The sequence below is a fragment of the Hemibagrus wyckioides genome, linkage group LG07 (genome assembly GCF_019097595.1).
Source record: "Hemibagrus wyckioides isolate EC202008001 linkage group LG07, SWU_Hwy_1.0, whole genome shotgun sequence".
Lineage (NCBI taxonomy): Eukaryota > Metazoa > Chordata > Actinopteri > Siluriformes > Bagridae > Hemibagrus > Hemibagrus wyckioides.
Genome location: NC_080716.1, coordinates 390,444 through 405,562, shown reverse-complemented (window position 1 = coordinate 405,562; position 15,119 = coordinate 390,444). Strand labels below are relative to the sequence as shown.

The 15,119-nt window shown below is 36.2% G+C and overlaps 1 non-coding gene across 1 annotated transcript; it reads right to left on the bottom strand.

Annotated features, from left to right (window-relative positions):
• Positions 1-4,075: 4,075 nt before the first annotated feature.
• trnal-aag (transfer RNA leucine (anticodon AAG)) lies at positions 4,076-4,157 on the bottom strand. The gene has a single exon. It is a non-coding gene; the product is annotated as a tRNA-Leu (tRNA).
• Between the last annotated feature and the right edge of the window lie 10,962 nt (positions 4,158-15,119).

Here is a 15,119-nt window from a genome sequence, read left to right as displayed (position 1 = left end):
AAGTGCTACAGGATTCTCCCTGCACTGGTACAGACAATATCCAAAATCTAAACCTGAGTTCCTTCTTTATATTTACAAAACTGGAGATCTAAGTGAAAACCTTCCCCCAAGAATGAATGCTACACTTAAAGATAAGAAAGTGGATCTGATCATCTCCTCTGCTGCTGTATCAGACTCTGCACTATATTACTGTGCTCTGGCGCCCACAGTGACAGGAAATCCAGCTGCACTGTACAAAAACCTTCACACAGTTTTGTTATACTCAAAGCAGTTCTGCTGGTGACAATCCTTTACTCCTAAGTGAAATTTATAATTAAATTAGAAGTGCATTAAAGACAAGGCATGGCTCCACATTTATCACCTTGAACTGTATATATCATCTAACACCAATCACACAGACCAGCAACGAGGTAATGAGAAAAACCTCCAGAACTAAGGACTGAGTTTTAGGCTTCACAGGTAATAAGAATTAGACCTCACATGCTTTGTCACTTCTGCTGTGATGGAGTGTATCTGAAATTTAACACTGCAATGTGTGTGATTTAAAGTTTTGTTGCTTCATTGCTTTATGTGTGTACTTTAATCTGTTTGTGTTAAAGCATTACACAGGAAACCTGCTCTCCACATAGCATTATCTCTACAGATGGTATAACCACTACAGAACAATTCCTGGTATTTTTACACAAGTGACTAGAACTGCCTTATTTATTAGTGCATCATTAGTTTTCTGATCTTTGCACAGTGTTTGCACAACTTAGCTCTAAGATATCTCTCCGATTTACTCACCACTTACAATCCTGCTCGGTCACTTAGATCCCAAGATGGTCATCTTTTGTGAATACCATGGTCTCGCCTGTAACGCAGGGGAGACAGAGCCTTCGCAGTAGCTGGTCCTAAGCTGTGGAACAGCCTGCCATCACCCATTAGAACTGCTTCCACGTTAGCTGAATTCAAATCTATGTTAAAAACGCATCTCTTTTCTTCTGCTTTTAATTGTTTGTAATGTGTATGTGTTTTCCTGCTTTCATCCTTTTTATTTTTATTTTTTTCCCTTTCTTTTTGTTCAGAACTTTGGCAAACTAATGTTGAATTTAAATGTGCTTTAGAAATAAAATTGAATTGAAAATTGAATTGAATTGTTGTATATTTCTTATGAGTTCAAATGCAATAAATACTTTAAAATATTAAAGTTTAAAATAATAAAGTTGTGCATTGAGCCACTAGCTTTGTTTGTTTATTGATTTAATGTTTTCAACTATCTAACTGACCATGTTTGTGCTTTCTTGGGAAATGTCCGTCATGTTCGGACACATGCTTTTATGGTCATGTGACCTGTATATATTTGCATACATAATAGTGGTAGGGCGGGGTATTCAAATAAATGAGCGTGTTTCTTTTTTAGGTGTACATGTTCATGTTATTGTTTTCTATTGAAATTAAATTACACATCAAAAGGACTGAATGCCCTGATACTTACATCTGACTATAAAAAATCGATGAATTAGTATATAGTTTTTTTCAGTGGGAGAACATATATTACATTAAGGGCCCTGCTCAGTTGACCATGTGGCTTAAACCCCATTCTGTCATTCAACAAACCAGCAACCCTTAACCACTTGAACCACCACTGCTGAAGGATTCCTTTCAACATACAACAACAGACTTCTGTACAGGATCACAATGAAAGAAAGCAATGTCAGAAGTGGGATTCGAACCCATCTAATCAGATTGACAGGTCCTCTGTTGAAGTGCAGGATTCTGTGTAGGTTTTGTAGAACCACAGAAACTAAACTACACTATTCCAATACTCAACTGTTTTATTTGTTAATACTGATAAATCAAGTGTTGTAGTCATTCTAGATGACATTCAGATATTAGATGTTAGGAGAAATTGGACTGTTAATCTTTAGTTAGTCAATCACCTGGTCAATAAACATTAATCACCAGCATGAAATGGAATTTCCACCTGTTTTATTGTGTCCATGTTCAGTATTTAATTTCATTGTCAGATTACACTCCATAGTCATAGTTAATGGTTCATATGTAAATAGACACACTTTGTAGATTTGGATTTTAATCATCATCATTCATCTGTTATAATAATTATTACAATGATATTTAATCAGTTAATAAATTATATTGATTAATTACCCTATTTATATTAATCTAGTCATTTTTTTATTTTTTATTATATGATTTGCAAAAAATACTTCACTGATATATTTTTTATGTTCTTCTTACACCAGGCAGTTTTGCAGATAAAATTGGACCAACGGATGAAGATGCCAACATTGTCAGGAAAGAAACAGAGACTGTTACTCTGAAATGTTCATATGAGACAAGCAGTGATTACATTTTGCTTTACTGGTACAAACAATATCCTAACAGCGCACCACAGTTTTTACTGTATAAAGGAGCATGGTCAGGACCTGATCAGAGAACTCTTGATGATCGTCAATTAGAGTTAAAAACAAGCAGAGACTCTACTGAACTCACTATCAGAGGTCTAAAGCTCTCAGATTCTGCACTCTATCATTGTGCTCTTAGAGTAGAAGCACAGTGATACAGAGTCACTGAAAGGCTTTACAAAAACATCAAATAGCACATACACATACAAAAGGTTTCTAAAAACTACAGCAACTTTTTATCAGTTAACCGCAGACATAAATAAAAAAATATGGCAACATGCAGCTGAAAGAAATAGTAAATGAAAACAAAGTGGGTTCAAACATGACAACTACACATTAATTACAATAAATTCACAAATCTACATGTTTCAGGCTTAAAAAATATTTTCCTGATGCTATCAGAGCCATTGGGTCACATGTTGTTGCTGTCTATTTTTAATAAAAGTTATTGACATTTTCTCTTGCATTTTCATTCATTATTTTTTTTTGTTCATGTGTAATTATGCATGTACATCCTGGAAATGCGTGTTGCTTTGCAGGATGTGTGCTAAGGCAATGGCCTTTTACAAACAATCAGAGCAGATGTGGGTTTAATCATCCAGATTTATTCATATTAATTATCCAAATGTAGGGAAATGTGATCTGACTGAGTTTGTGGCATGTTTTTTGGTTTAAGATGAGGATTTTGAGTATTTCTGAAACTGTTCTGAACAGAATTTTTTTGGATTTTGATACAACAGTCTATAAATAACCCCTCTTTACAATCACGGTGAAGAGAGAAGCATCTATAACAATAAAAGATGTCCAATCTTGATGTGGATGAGCTACAGGACTTCAGGATTCTCTGCTGTCATTGAAGAGCAGGACTCTGAGGTTACACTGGAAACAGACTTACAGCAGAAGATTGGACAGTGACAGTATTCACAACTTCAGCTGAATACAAAACTGACAGATTCTAGCCTGAGCAACGACGTGCAGACTGCATTTATCAAAGGATCCTGAAAAACAGAAATCTCTAAACTATATAATTTATCTGTTTTTAAACAGCAAACAGATTATTTTTGGGTTAGATTTGTATCATTTTCATAGGAAATCCTTGGACAGTTTAATGTTTTTTGTATTTCTTTAAATATTTTATTATTTTCCTATTTATTTCGTATTTTTCTATACTACTTGCTATACTCTTCATTGTATTATATTTCAGTGCACTGTTGTTGAGAAGAGCACCCACAGTTTCTTTGTACTCCTTATGTGCAATGACAATAAAATTTATGCTATTCTATTCTATTCTATTCTATTCAATATCAGCAAGCATGGCTTTGGTTGGAGCACAATTTCATTTCATTGTCTGTACTGCTTATCTGATCTATACTCGGGTCACGGGGAGCCTGTGTCTATCTCAGGCATCATTGGGCATCAAGGCTGGATACACGCTGGACGGAGTGTTGGAGCACGATGTTATAGTTAATTAGAGGTTATAGGTTTTTATCAGAAATAAACAGAAATAAAGCCGATAGATAGTCGTGCAGTGTGAAAACAATGCTGACCCAAAAACTTTGAAAATCTTGCAGTGTGAACTCAGCATTAAGGCCTCGCGCTCAACCACACACCCCTAAAGGTGTGGGTGAAGGAACAACCTTCTGCTGTCATCGACCCAAAAGTTCAACTGGCAGCGGTGGGATTCGAACCCACGCCCCCGAAGAGACTGGAGCCTTAATCCAGCGCCTTGGACCGCTCGGCCACGCTACCAAGCAATTGGATGGTTGGGGGCTGTGGTCAAGGGAGGCCTGCCAGGTTGGGAAAGAGAGGCACTCTGGCAGGCGGTAGCAATGGTTGTACCACGCATGCTTCCATTACCAGACTTGATTCAAGATCCAAACCCAGGAAAGGTTTGGCAAAGTGGATTGACAGCCTTAGGCTCTTGTTGACAAGGTTTGCTGATATGAACTTGAATCCCAGTCTGTTGCAATCAAGGTGCACGATTAGTGCCGCTGTCTTCGGGACTGTGCACTGCATTGATCTACATGGCTCTTCAGTGGCGACCCATCAGCCGTACAGCATCTGTGTCCAACCAACATGGAAATACAGCCCACGGTTGCGAAACCCTAGACCCAGGGCTAGCTTTTCTCACTCCACTCTAGCACAGTCTCACAGACCAGGTACGAAGCAGTCCGCATGAGGAGTTGTGGTAAAGAGGAGGTTAAAGGGTCAAACCCACTCAACACTTTTGGGATGAATTAGAATTCTGACTGCACCCCAAGCCACACATGCCTGATGTTTTAGGGCTGTATGGACACATGGACATACAGTATCTCACAAAAGTGAGTACACCCCTCACGGTTTTGTAAATATTTTATTATATCTTTTCATGTGACAATATTGAAGAAACGACACTCTGCTACAATGTAAAGTAGTGAGTGTACAGCCTGTATAACAGTGTAAATTTGCTGTCCCCTCAAAATAACTCAACACACAGCCATTAATGTCTAAACCGTTGGCAACAAAAGTTAATACACCCCTAAGTGGAAATGTCCAAATTGGGCCCAAAGTGTCAATATTTTGTGTGGCCACCATTATTTTCCAGCTTTGCCTTAACCCTCTTGGGCATGGAGTTCACCAGAGCTACAGGTTGCCATATATTTACGAAAATGTGAGGGGTGTACTCACTTTTGTGAGATACTGTATATTGCCACCTACTGAACAATCATCTAATTTTTAATATTATTAGTGAATATTTTGCAACAAGTTTGAAGTAATATCTAAATAATGCTAGTCTAAGTAGATTGATTGATAATGTTAAATTGACCCTAGGTGTGAATGGGTGAGCAAATGGCTGTGTGTGTGTGTGTGTGTGAAAGAGAGAGAGAGAGAGAGAGAGACAGAGAGAGAGAGAGAGAGAGAGAGAGAGAAAGAGAAACAATTATTTTTTTCAATTATATTTCTGCACATATATAAATTTGGTAAGTTAAAAAACAATTTTTTTTCGTGTTAAGGTTTTTCTCTTCAGTGAACACAAGATGGCGCAGTCACTTATCGTATTGTGGGTTAAGTTCTAGAGACACTACCACACAACCTGCTCACATTCTCTGAGATGATGGAAGCTACTTTTACACAGGAAAACCTTTGTGACATAGAGTATACTTGTTCTTCTATCATACATACTGCTGATATAATATCCTAACCCCTGCCCTGGTTACTCTTAGTGCCTAAGATAATTTCAGAGATACCATTCTGATTAAACAACACAACTGTCCACTTAACACTAAACTGTCATACGAATAAATAATCATCTAATGTCATTTCTTTGACAAGCAAAAGCACCTGCTGTGTCAGAAACACTGAAAACTGGAAACTTTTCTGTAAATCTGCCTTTACTCTACTTTCTTTTCTTCTGATGCTATCATGAGTACAGGAAAGTTTTATTTTTCAGATTTACAACAAAACTTTATTTCCTGCTTTCAGTATGAGTTTACTTAAATGTCCTCTGGACAGGTTCCCCATATGAGGCTGAATGTAAAGCCAGGATGTTTCAGTAAGAATCAACAATCTGACAACAACATTGGTGACACTGTCATGTGATGCTGTGGGGTGGAGCAATTTTGAAGCTTTATGGTGTTAACATATTAGATTACAGAAAGATCTCCACTATTTTCACTGAGCTAAGACCAGTCATCATGTTCACTGTTATATTCATGTATCTGTGGCTTTCACTAGGTGAGTTAACACTGACTTTTTATTATTACAGAAATATTAACTATATTATATTAAATATTAGTCTGTGTGGTGATGCAGTGTGAAAATGCAGAGTGTGGGTCTGACTTAAGTATTTCCTGTTGATTATTTAAAGGTTAAAAACATTATGTTCTCTTCCCTATGACAGGTGACTCCATGGCAGATTCAATAGAGCCAGATTTCCCTCATAAAGCTGTAGATGAAGGTGATGATGTTACTCTGTCCTGCAAATACAAATCAAGCTTTACTACAGGAAACTACCTGCACTGGTACAAGCAATATCCAAAATCTAAACCTGAGTTCCTTCTTATTGTTGACCAAAAAGGAAATCTAATTTCCAACACTGACCCAAGAATGTCTGCTGAAGTCGATGATAAAACTAAACAAGTGGATCTGATCATCTCCTCTGCTGCTGTATCAGACTCTGCTCTATACTACTGTGCTCTGGTGCCCACAGTGACAGGAAATCCAGCTGCACTGTACAAAAACACTGACACGGTTTTGTTATATTGAAGGTAGATAAACTGCTTAAACTCAATAATTTACATTCCATCAAATCAGGAACTCTGCTAGTTTTTGACTCTCACAATTTTCAAGTGAAATAAACTCACACAGCAGAATAAACTCATGAACAGGATATTATTATACATCAAATGTACATTAAATAATTGCTTAAATTGACTTTTGTTAGTTTTTTAAATGCATTTTCATAGTAAATATTTTACAGTAATTCATTACACATTTTTCAAAAATATACAAAAATGTATTTTGAAAAAAGTTCCAGTTTTACCAACTTAAATAAAAGAAAATTAAGTAAACCTAACTCTAGGAAACAATTCATTTTAACTATTTAAGTAACTATTTGCTATTATTTATACTGTGTTATAGTTTTTTTTACTCAAACAAAGGAAAAAAAAAAGAACTTTATTAATTAAAACGTGTTTGTTTCCCCAAATTAATGTTTTTGTTGCTATGTTTATGTATTGTATTGTAATTGTTGTCATAATTAAAAATAATTAAAAAATAAATGTATGTACAACAGTCTGCCATAAGATCAGCAAACTTCCATGTATTTATTTTATTTTGCTCTCTTTTGGTCCTCATCATGAGGAGACTCTTGCAGAAGACTGAACAGGAGTTGTTTGTTCTCTGATATAACTGAGGATAGCTAGCTAGTAAGCTAACATTAGCTATGTCTGTTTATAACAGTAGCTTGCAGAGTCAAATGCTGCACTCATACAGTAGATCAGAATTATCAGCTAACAAAAACACAAAACCTCTTGTTACCTATACAGCCTGAATACAAGTATAGCTTTTCTATTCCTTAGTTTTAAAAGTTAGTATCAAAGGTTATAGTATTGTCAGATATTGTGTCATTTGGTGTTAGATTCTAGAGACACAGCCCTGACCTCTAACTCCAAAAGATATGTTTAAGAGGTGAAGTCAGATGCAGTGGGTTGATCAGCAACAGTGGAATAGTTCTGTGTTGTATTAGTGACTCAGTTCACTGTCACTGATACTGTGAAGTGATGATCTGTGTAAAATTATGCTCCAACAGCATCACTTCCTGGGTGTGTCCTTCTAGAGACGTGTAAAGTTCAGCACATACAGCACTATTATACAGAATCCTCACAGAGCTGTGTTCAGAAATGGATCAACTATACAACTTACTGTACATAGTGAGATACATACCACTGATTCTCACTCTAGTTACAGGTCATTTATTTTCATTAGTTAATTCACTGTATTAACTAATAATTTGGATTTTAGAGTATAGAGTAATTTCCTAATTTGTCTGGTCAATATTTGGTTTTAAAAAATGCTTAACAGTTTAATTTCTTAATGTTCTTATCAACAGGCATTTTTGCAGATAAAATTGAGCCAACAAATGAAGATTCCATCGTTAGGAAGGAAACAGAGACTGTTACTCTGAAATGTTCATATGAGTCAAGCAGTGAAAATATTCGGCTTTACTGGTACAAACAATATCCTAACAGCGCACCACAGTTTTTACTGTATAAAGGCGCAAGGTCAGTTTCAGGACAGCGTAAACCCACTGATACTCGATTAGAGACAAAAACAAGCAGAGACTCTACTGAACTTACTATCAGAGGACTAAAGCTCTCAGATTCTGCACTCTATCATTGTGCTCTTCATGTAGCAGCACAGTGATACAGAGTCACTGAAAGGCTTTACAAAAACGTATAAACCAGTATAAATGAAGATTCTAAAACCACATCAAAGATCCTTCCTTTACCAACCTGTTATCAGAAAACCACAGACACAAACAATGTTTGTGGTAATTCTGTGGTATAAATGAATAAATAAAAAAGTAGTAACTAAGCAAATAAACAAACAAACAAACATATTAATAAAAATAAAATGTGTTTAAAAAAGACAAACTACATATTAATCAAAGTAAAGTAAAGAATCTACATTTTTATAATCAAAAAGCATTTTACAGATACTAACAGATTCATTGTGTTTGGTGTTGTAGGTGCATATGACAATTTAGCTTATTAACCCTTCTTACCAGTTTTGTCCATGATTCACTGTAATTAATGATAATTTATACATTTATAAGTAAGTAAATAAATAAATAAATAAACATTTACATGAATGTATTGATTCAATTGTGTGTCTCTTGTGCATGTTTGTACAGATGCATGTTATTTTGTTGGATGTGAGCTAGAGCAAGTAGAGAGTATATAGAGAGTAGAAGGTTCAGTAAAAAGTTTAACTGCATGCACATTTGATTAATAAAGGTCAATGTTTCTTTTACTGTATATATACTAATACATGACTGTGAGATTAAGTATGTCTCTGACGTTTGAGCAATCCAACCTACTAACTGAGACACAGTTACCATCTCTATCATGCTGCTCTTTAATCTTTTTCTGTTAATGCTTCTTCTAGGTATGTTCAACTTAATATTAGTTCTTATGACCAAGTTGGGACATGAAGTGTGAGAAATAGCACAGGGTTATATATATAGGAGGTAGAACAGAACATGTATGTGATGCCCCAGAGTTAACAGGAATGAGTCTCACAACACAGACCAAAAGACCAAAAATAACAAAACAGAAACAAACTGAGATTACCTATCTAACCTAAACAAAAAGAAAAAAGAAAGAAATGAACATCTCCAACAAAAATGGCAGTCATAGCCCTCATGCCAGTGAATACATACAATGTCTCAATATTTACATGTACAAAGAAAGATTATATACACAAGACAGCAACGATTAACAAGAAGCAGATCAAACTTGTAGTCAAGGCAGGCAAAGGTCAAAATCAGAACAGTAAAACACAACACTGAATCTCTACACACACACAAGCACAACACACCAAGTGAGCATTGAAGTTGGGGTTACTGGCTTCCATCCCAGCCTTGGCAGAAGTGTTAACTGCTGGAGCTGAAGCAGTAAGGAGGGCTAGAGTACAGAGGGGACCAACCTGAAGGACTAAACATATAAGACAGAATATACAACACAACCTCACCGGATATAACACTTCATATTAGTTCCAAGATGTTTTCATATTTCATTTACTTCATTTCTCTTTTTAGCACAGGGAGCACATCAATTCAAATGACTGAGCATCTTATATGCATTTTGATGAGAGGCTTCATGTGGATTAGACCTGACCTATTGACCTATTTAGAAGATGGGACATTTAGTCTACAGAACATAATTCCCAGGCTGTGACACAGATATGTTAATATGACGAATTACAATTTGCATTAATATGTGTATCATCACATAACTAAAATCCACAAAGGGTTCATTCATTAATCTTCAGTAAACACCTGACCAGGATCAAGGTGATGGTGATAGGGTCACTGTCACTATATTTAGTAAAAATCAGCCTTAAAAGATGTAAACAACATTCAATAAATTCTATTATGAAAATTCATTGCTTTTTTTTGATCAATATGATACCAGAACTGACATGACTATGAGTAAGTAAAAGTGGGTGGAGCTAGATGTGGTAAGATACAGTTTAGAAAGTTTCACAGAGATCCTGCCATTTATACCTACTGCAAGAGAGACACAACAGTCATGTTACTCTTCTTTATTTTCATAGTTGTTAAAAACATTGGTAAGTCATTTATATTATACACAAACTTTAGGTGAATGCTGGAGATTTGACCTGATACCTAAACATGATTCAGTTAAAAAAATTAACACCCTTAAGTAATGAATAATGTTTATGTTGTTGCAATGTTTTATAGCAGGTGCTGTTGACAGCAGCATTACACCAGAACAAACCATCATATCTTCAAGTGAAGGCAGCAACATCACACTGACCTGCACATATGATGATTCAGCTTACTATCTCCACTGGTATCGACAAAAACCTCAATCAGGACCAGAGTTTCTTCTGCTGATTCAGAAATCTACAGATTATGTCACTAAAGCTGAACATCTTGACCCACGACTATCCACCAAACTTCACAAAACGAACAAGAAAGTAGATCTGGAGATCTTTCCTGCTGCAGTATCAGACTCTGCACTGTACTACTGCACCATGGAGCCCACAGTGACACAAAACTCAAACAGACTGTACAAAAAGTCAGGCTGCATGTTTTTCTCAGCAGGGGGAGATGTTTACCTGTTTCATTCAAATACAGTACTTTCTTAATTCTCAGACCTTGATGTTGATTTGCTTTGAAATCCAATAATGATCCTCTTACATATGTTGTTATTATTTATTGGTTGAATAATCAGAAAACAAATCCTTTAAAAGTAAATGTTAATCTTTAATCAGCTCTTGACTGATCACAAATAACATGCAACACATATATACAACATATATATATATTGGTGTTGCATGTTATTTGTCATCAGTCAAGAGCTGACAGCACAAGTTAGCAAGTTCACTAAAACACAAGGCCATGTTGAACAGAAAAGACTTCTCTGCTCAGTCTCCACAGCACTAAGTGCAGGTCTCATAGCCAGTGGTGGCAGCTTTTAGCCCACTGACTTTAGCTAGCTTAGTAAATGACAGTGTAAAATTTAAATGCCAGAAAAACCCCAAAATGCTATACTATTTCAGGAATAATGACATTAAATATTAATTCTGATGAACAGTTATTTCTGTGTGTATTGTGCTTGAGAATTGATGTATTTAACATATGTTTCTTTGGTCTTGAGTCTTGAATAATAAGAATGTCCAGTAGTCTGATGACCCAGTGTGCTTTTGACATTGATATTAAAAGACTTCAGCACATAATTACTGTGGGTTTTGGGAATATGTCTGTTACCCTGTGAGACTCTGCATCTGCAGAACCTGTAAAAGAAAGCAAGTCTGTTTAGGAAACTTCTAAGTGAGAATTTTGTTTTGTTTTCCAACACAGAAATGGTCCTTTTAGGCATTTTTGTTAGCTTGTATCTCTCAAGGCATATATTACCACTGCTATTTGTAACCTGTCATATGTGACAGTAAATGTTATGTATTAAGTTATTTCAGGAGTTGTTTGTTCTCTGACATAACTGTGAGAATAACTAGCTAGTAAGCTAACACTTGCTATGTCTGTTATAACAGTAGCTTGGAGAATCAAATGCTGCACTCATACAGTAGTTCAGAAATATCAGCTAACAAAACACAAAACCTCTTGTTACCTATACAGCCTGAATACAAGTATAGCTTTTCTATTCCAATTTCTACTCGAAATAAAGTAGAAAAAACCTGGAAATGTGCTTAGTTTTAAAAGGTAGTATCAAAGTATAAAGTATTGTGAGTTATTGTGTCTTTTGCTATTAGAGTCCTGAGACACAGCTCTGACCTCTAACTCCAATAAATATGTTTAAGAGGTGAAGTCAGATGCAGTGGGTTGATCAGCAACAGTGGAATAGTTCTGTGTTGTATTAGTGACTCAGTTCACTGTCACTGATACTGTGAAGTGATGATCTGTGTAAAATTATGCTCCAACAGCATCACTTCCTGGAATTTCCTGGAAAGTGGAATTTTTATCTAGTTTGTTTAACAGGGTTTTAGAGAGTGAGAAGATGCCTGAGGAATGGAGAAGAGGTGTAGAGAAGATCTTTAAGAATAAGAGTGATGTGCAGAGTTGCAGCAACTATAGGGGGATAAAGTTGATGAGCCATACAATGAATCTATGGGAAAGAGTAGTGGAAGCTAGGTTAAGGAAGGTAGTGGAAATATGTGAGCAGCAGTATGGCTTCATGCCCAGAAAGAGCACAACAGATGCAATTTTTGCTCTGAGAATGTTGATGGAGAAGTATAGGGATGGTCAGAGAGAGTTGCACTGTGTGTTTGTAGACTTGGAGAAAGCATATGACAGGGTGCCAAGGGAAGAGCTGTACATCAGAGGGACAGCTCATGTTGGACGTTTGGGGGACAAAGGTAGGGAGGCCAGATTAAGATGGTTTGGACATGTTCAGAGGAGGGAGAGTGAGTATATTGGTAGGAGAATGTTGGACATGGAGCTGCAAGGAAGGAGGAAAAGAGGAAGGCCAAAGAGGAGGTATATGGATGTAATGAATGAGGATATGAAGCTAGTGGGTGTAAGTGTTGAGGATGTAGAAGATAGGGATAGGTGGAGAGAGATGATTCACTGTGGAGACCCCTGAAGGGAAAAGCCGAAAGAAGAAGAAGAGGTTTCAAATATTATCTTGTGATTAATAATCAAGTATTTAAGAAAATCTAAAGTAATTTTGTGTGTTTACTTCCCTGTTAGGACAGGATGTACAACAAGACTTTCTTAATGGCCAATTCAGTGGAGTTGTTAAGTTTTACAGCTACTATCAAAATCTGTTTTCTTGTGAGGAAAAAAAAACATGGAAATGACAAATTCCGCAGTATTTGAAAGAGATATATATGGGGGCTATGAAGACATAGGTATTTGTATAAATATTTCTTCCATATTCCAAAATCAGTGTCACACAGTGCAATCCCAAAAACCTCCTACTAAAGAAAGGAGAGAGAGAGAGAGAGAGAGACAGAGAGAGAGAGAGAGAGAGAGAGAGAGACAGAGAGAGAGACCCAAAAACAAGTGTTGTAACTTTTAATGTCAAAATATCACAGAAAAATTGAGTAAATGGTACGAGTGAATCCATTGCTTCTCAGAACCAGATTGTTTTATTAATACAAAAATATTTCTACAAGCTTTATATAAACAGTATTCAGAACAGCAGATCTGTCATGAATAAACATAAATACAAGTAGGTGGAGCTAGAGGTGGAGATGTACATCAAATAGTAACACTGACATTCATTTCTAAAGCTAGAGGTTTGAACTAAACACTCAGGAAAACAATGTTGTTCCTCTTCGTGGTGTTTTTCACTCTTGCTGATGTTGGTAAGTCATATACACTGCACACAAAATATTATTTTTTCTAATTTATAAGACGTAATTTTCCATGTGAAATGTGTCATTTATGATTAAAATATCACAATATTGTTGTAATGTTTTTATAGCAGAGGCTGCTGACAATAACATTAAACCAGATCAAACCAATGTATTTTCAATGGAAGGCAGCAACATCTCACTGTCCTGCACATATACTGGATCAGTTGACAGACTCCACTGGTATCGACAAAAACCTGGATCAAGACCCGAGTTTCTGCTGCTTATTTATGAAAGCACTGAAACTGTCACTGAGGCTCAACCACCTCATCCACGATTGTCCATAAAACTTAAAAAAGAGCAAGATAAAACGAATAAGAAAGTGGATCTGATCATCTCCTCTGCTGCTGTATCAGACTCTGCACTATACTACTGTGCTCTGCAGCCCACAGTGACAGGAAATCCAGCTGCACTGTACAAAAACTTTCACACAGTTTTGTTATATTGAAAGCAGCTCTTCCAATGCTTTAGAGAAAGTTACATGTCCTTTTGGGGGATTCTATCATTTTCTCTATTGGGTCAGGGTCATAGTAGATACAGAGTCTGTCCCAGACATGAGGTGGGAAAACACCCTGAATGGGATGTCAGTCCTTTGCACTCCACAAACCCTTTCACACACTCATTCACACAGAAGTGCAATTTCTCCTAGCAAATCTTCCTACTGTCATGTGTTTTTTGGAAATGATGCAAAACTGCACACAAAACTGACACTAACCTAAACTCCTGTTAAAATCCTTCTGCTTAAAGTATTTTCTTGCAGTATGGAGTAATTTTTATAATAAAGAAAGATTTCTACCCTCATGGTACAATTCCATATTGACTGATAACAAGTGCACTAAAGACAAGGCTCAGGTCAATCCTCATAGCAGAATTCCACAATGCCAGTGGACTCATGATCCTCTCTGTTCTGTCTGGAGTAATTACACTGCAGATGAAGGGCATTTTGTTGTCTAAGTGTCGTAACTTCACATATATAATAGTCAAACTAATCAGTTATAGCCCAATGTTCAACAAGTAAAACCTCAACAGAAGGAGATCATCTTCACAACTAAGGATTATCTTATTATCAGTTCCTTGTATTTTCAAACAAGTAACTAGAACCGTCTTATTCATTAGTGCATTGTTGTCTTCTGATCTTTTGCAGTGTTCAGTGTGAGAAAGAATCATTATGATGTGATTCATGAACAAACATCTGAGTAAATTTATCTAAAGGGAATTGTTTGTGTGTGTGTGTGTGTGTGCGTGTGTGTGTGTGTGTGTGTGTGTGTGTGTGTGTGTGTGTGTTTAATCCCCTGATAGGAAAAGAAGCATGTCATATGAATATAAAGTATTTCTCAATGGCCAGTTCAGTTTAGTTGTTGAGATTTACAGCTGTTTTCAACATCTGTTTCCTTTTAGTTTTCTATTATTATTTCTTTTCGTGCTTTACATTAAATAACGTAACCTGGTGTTGTAAATACAATTTAAATGTAAGTTCTAATATATAATTACTAATCCACAGTATGAATATAAGGTTTTTCGCTTCAGTGAACACAAGATGGCGCAGTCACTTATCTTATTGTGGGTTAAGTACTAGAGACACTACCACACAACCTGCTCACATTCTCT